This window comes from Patella vulgata, chromosome 6 (genome assembly GCF_932274485.2).
Source record: "Patella vulgata chromosome 6, xgPatVulg1.2, whole genome shotgun sequence".
Lineage (NCBI taxonomy): Eukaryota > Metazoa > Mollusca > Gastropoda > Patellidae > Patella > Patella vulgata.
Genome location: NC_065884.2, coordinates 24,343,207 through 24,348,773, shown reverse-complemented (window position 1 = coordinate 24,348,773; position 5,567 = coordinate 24,343,207).

The following is a 5,567-nucleotide window of genomic DNA, read 5'->3' as shown; positions in this document are numbered from 1 at the left end:
TCTGAGCGAAGATATAAGCCTTTGAAGGTTTGACAAGATGTGAGCACTAAGTATAACCACCGCCCTAGTTGTTCGAGGCTTAGCCTCGTTTCGCCATTTTTAGATTAAATCATTAAATGGCTGAACCGTTCTAATCTACCGGTACTTAAAATCGGACCTACCCGATGGCATAGAATCATGATTATGGTTTTGTCATGTTAATAAATGTTTAATTAATAGTTCATATAACATTTAAGGCCCATCTCTTACATAAAGCCTGTTTAATTAAAACTCATTTTTATAAAATAAAAGCTAGAATACACCATAAAGGGGTGTTTCTGTGGGTTTTTGACTCATTCCACCCAGATTTAATTTCATGATCAGCTTATAAGATCCAGGTGTCTGAATAATCGAGGTAGCTGCAGTATTAATTGTTTTGCGTTGCTTGTTGGGTATTATTTGAAAAGCCCTACTGTCAACATCTTTTTAAAGAGGTAACATTTTATAACCAGAGTTACAGGGTAGGGAGATTTCGGGACTTACATGCGGTACAATTTTATTTCAATAATTTGCTTGCGCGTAGGGGTCTTTAGCAGTGTGGGGGGGGGGGGACGGAGGACGCGAAGAAAACCCACTCGTTTACACGTAGAAGTATGGGATCGAAATCTCGCGACCTGACCTTATGATTCGGCCACTCAACGTCCCTGCATCATTGGTCTTGGGGCTTGACAGAATGAATGTTCTTGAGGGTCAGTTCAAGCGTGAATACCCACGACCAATTCTGCTACGCTAATAAAGAACCTACTTGAATTGAACCAAACAGCAAATCAGTGATCGAACTGATTATTTAGTTTTTAATGTGTGCACACGAAATGGCAAATTAAATCACACTAACATTTCTCAGAACACCAAATTGATTTTCAGAGTATTTATCAAGAATAAAACTATAACTTAAATGTCCGGGTCATTGATCGTAAGCCTTCATTATGTCGGAAGTATTTTGCCAAGGACACTTTAAGCCTCGAGCAAACTGCGTCATAGTAGTACCATATAAAATTTTGTCCCTAGACCATTTGACTTAAAGATACAAGATGTCAAGACTAAACACTGACGTTAACTTTGGTTCAACACCACCAGACACAAGTTCAACGTCCGATTTTCGCGTCATTAAGTCATCATCATGGGAACTGCATCGTCGTCAATGCGCCTTTTAGAGTACCCAGATTTTGTTTGTTCTTAGTATGGTTTCTTTCGAATAATAACCATAGCTGTCCTGAAATGAAAGGCCGTAATTAGAACTGAAAAAAGACACACCAAGAGTGGTATGATTGATAATTCAGCACAAAAGCCAACTTTTTCAAAAACAACAATTAAAATTTAAAAAGTTCCCAAAAATCGTTATACTAATGATTACAGTCACCTTTCCGTTCGGTTAGAGGGTACCATTATTTGTATTCGACGCTACAATATATGGGTAATAATCTTTTGGGGAAGATGCATTACATTGTGAATGTGATAGGGGCTACAGTTTTTAATGGATTTTGTTTCATATTGGACGGGAGATGCTTCACCCTAATGTTTTTCGGTCGGAGAATGAACCCTAGAGATTTTCATATGTGAAGCATTGGGAATGAAGTGGATAAACCCTGTTGATTTTAAGAATGTGGCTTTATGTTCCAAAGATAGACGCATATCATGTGCCCAGAAAACGTGGTGAACAATTTTTGAAGGCATAAATAGCCTTATTAAAGTTTATTAATATTTACGTTTTCCTTTCCGATAATCCGCTATGGCTATTTTAGCTGCTGTGTGGGCAAATTTATACGCGTTGTCTATTTTAAAATGCTGTGGAAACGGTAACGTTTGCATTGTTTGGGTAGTTTTCAGGGCAGCTGGGTTTCTCCCTACCCTTCGACTTGCGGGACAACTGACAAACATAATTTCCTGTGCAGCAGGCGTTATTTCTCATAAATTGGGATGGAAAACATCTTCCCGGACCTCGCCTTATCGTATTTAAAACGCAATTAAATTACTAATACCTTCTAAAGTAGTACTTTCCAAATAATTTAATTTGTTTAAAATAAACATGTTACTTTAAGAAGTGATACATTTCTTGATAAAGTACGTGATATGAAGTATTATCCACTGTAATCTTTGTAATACCACAGGATGTATTTAGATATATTAGAAAAGAAATTCTGGATATAGGTTCTTTGTTCTCCTCCAACACGACAAAACCAGCTTTTCAAATTATTGATTTTTTGTTCTCTTCAGCTCGTACAGTTGACGTCAGCAAATTTGTAGACTTGTTGGAGAATGTCAACATCCTCTCTATATGAGGTCATATGGCATGATAATTACTGTCCTAATCAGGCTGAAAATAAAGTGCTAATGGAGTCATATTATATATAATTTAGAATTTCCTACAATAGTATTTAAATAGAAAATTAAAGAATAAACTGTTTATATGTTTCTATCTTTGGAATATTATAACAGAAAAACAAAATGAGACCCTTTCTTCTTATATAAGTCATATGTGGAAAAGAAAAGATACACCAGGTTTTCACTTCACAGCCACAAAAACATGTGCAATGAATATTTATGCAAATGAGGTACATTTTCTTTTCAATATGGTGCAATGAGTTGTCTAGTGGATTTAAAGTTACAATTTCATATTTTTAAATTATATTTTTAAAATGTATTAAAATAAAGCCCTAAAATAGATGGTATCTATAAACAGTCCTACCTTGTTAAAGAATAATCCTATTAATCCTATAATTCACTATTGCCAGTTGAGAAATTGGCAAAAATATCATTTTCAAATTCAAATTCAAACGTTTGAAGATAGCTATTCCATGGTGGGGGATTAGGAAAACAAGGGAGGTAATTGGGAGGTAATTATGTTATTATTTCCGGTGTGAAGATTTTTAAGTGTGAGAAAGATAACCTATGATCGTATAATAGTGAGTTGACAACCTATTGAGCAAAAGACATAGAAATGATTATGTTTTGACTTTCTTAGAAAATATGAAATTGTAACTTTAAAGGTGTTAGTACATATGTAACTAGCCTGTTACTTAGAAGAATTACAGTTACTAGGTTTAACACCCAGTTAAGATGGCATTATATTTCAATCAACATTACGGTTTAGATAACACTTAATTTCCCATTAATTTGTTAACTAGCTTGATGTGCCTTATCTGCAGCATTTCTGGAAATCAAATTACGGAATGGTAAATAGGCTACAGCTAATAGTAAAGTGTAGAATAATACTCATCAGAGGTGGCGATATCATTCAGATTACTGACCTAATCTGAATTTTGAAAACTCGGAAGTCGTTACCGATGTCCTAGAATAGAACTTGTAAGAAAAAGAAGTACCCGAGGGCACAGATGACGCTGTTGTCGATGTTAACAGACTTGGTAAGCCGGGTTTTTTTTTTACCCCTAATGATAAAAATGATTAGTATTTACACGCTGTTATCTGTTTAATATTTTTATTACACGCCCTAGTCTGTGTCGACGACATATTTTTATCCGGTATTAACGTAACTTAAAAAATACTATGTTTATATTCCAAAGATCTCAGCTCCTTTCGATAACGGCATGTATCTTCTTCAATCCTAGACCAAACTGGCAACAAAAACTACCAAGGAACCACATTCGTAATTTGTTCAACTATGAGAATCAAAAGGGTTCTTCCCCTTAAATAGAAAAACGTTGAAAACAATGAACTTCCTCCTCCACAACTGGAAAAATCTGGAAAAGTTAAAATCAAAAGGACTTAATGATAAGTGTGTCCAAATTGCAATGAAAAATAATTATGGAAAGACGGACGGGCAGTGTTGCGGGTATGGCGGCAATACAAATCATTTATGCCAGGGAGTGTTTAAGCTGTAGTTAATTTCTACAAATTATAAGATAAGGTAGCCATATATATTAGGGGTTGCGTAATCTTGGGGGTATGAATTTGTTCAGACCTTACGAAATAAATCACACCTACGTATAATATTAGTGCAACCTATGAATAAAAAAGACCATTATGTCTTAAAATGACATTTATATATGTACATGTATAGGTTCATAGCTACAATTGGGCCTATTTTTTCACAACCATTATTTAAAATAAAAGATCAAAAATAAAAATGGATGTGAATACAGATTTATAGACTGAATGATTTCTTCGCACCTTTTATTAAAACAAAAAATAAAAAATAGTGTGAATAATCTTCAAATAATATAATACTGTATATAGTGCGTATATTATATATAATTATCCGTATGTAGTGTATGGAATCAAATGTCATACTTTACTTTATGATCTGATTTTACTTTCATTATAAAAAATGTTTTACAACACCCCTCCCCCACCCCCATCCACTGGTCAACTAAAGATTCGCTAGGGAATCCTTGAAGACTCTTTTCTTTTATTAAAACGGCAATAATTCGTCATTTTATATCGGGAATTTCTTGTCCTATAGTAATTTAATTAGACAATATAAAACAGATTAATATTCATTGCTGTTCGTTCAGTTAAATAAATTTGATTAAGACTTATTACAAATTTTTTTTTTTTGTTCTTTCTTTTTTTTCTCTCTTTCTTTTTTTGTGTGTCTTTCGTTTTTGGCCTCTAGACTGGAATCACAAATTTTCTTGCTTTCTAGATTTCTTTTGCTGATTCTCGACATCAACTTCCATTCAATGTACATGTAACTCATTCAACAGTTTTTGCTAGCTCTGCTAACATGGAATGTTGCTTTCTGAATTTCTTTTGCTGATTCTGGACATGTAACTCATTCTGCAGTTTTGGCTAGCTCTGTTAGCATCGAATGTTTTTTGTTTTTCTTTTAGTCTTGTGTGATATTTTTTTCAAACTAAGAAAAATTTCAACTGACATTCGGATTTTCTCTGATATAGCTAATTTAAAATACTGGCGATCAAACGGTAATGACGTCAGGGAAATCTACGCCCCCATCTTAGACCATGGCGACCTATTAATCTGTTCTAAGCTTCTTTAGTCGTGTGGTGAAGATGCGAGATATTGGTTCCCTACTGATGTGTTCTAGGGATTCATGTACGTAGTCTATATAAAACAGTTGGCAGTAAAAATTATGGTTAAAGGACAATATTGGTGTCAGTCATTATTACATATGTGATAGAACTGGTTAAATACATTCCAAATATAATTGTAACACAGAGATCATTGCTACGGGAGACGTGTAACAAGTACGTGAAGAAACGGGAAGTGACGCCAAACATGACAAACACGAGTTGTCCTTCTATATAACACAGAGATCATTGCTACGGGAGACGTGTAACAAGTACGTGAAGAAACGGGAAGTGACGCCAAACATGACAAACACGAGTTGTCCTTCTATATAACAGACTGGAGTAACGAGCGGTAAGAGACAAACGATCGAATTTCATTTCACTGATAATTCCGTTGAAGTTGAAAAGTTATTATATGGGACGGTGGGAGGGTGTCTCACAATTCAAAAATAGAATTGGCTGTCACTAGATAAGGGGCACGAGAAAAAGTAGAAAAATCCCGTGCATTCCCCCGTTTTTATTCATTCTGTTCTTAATAAA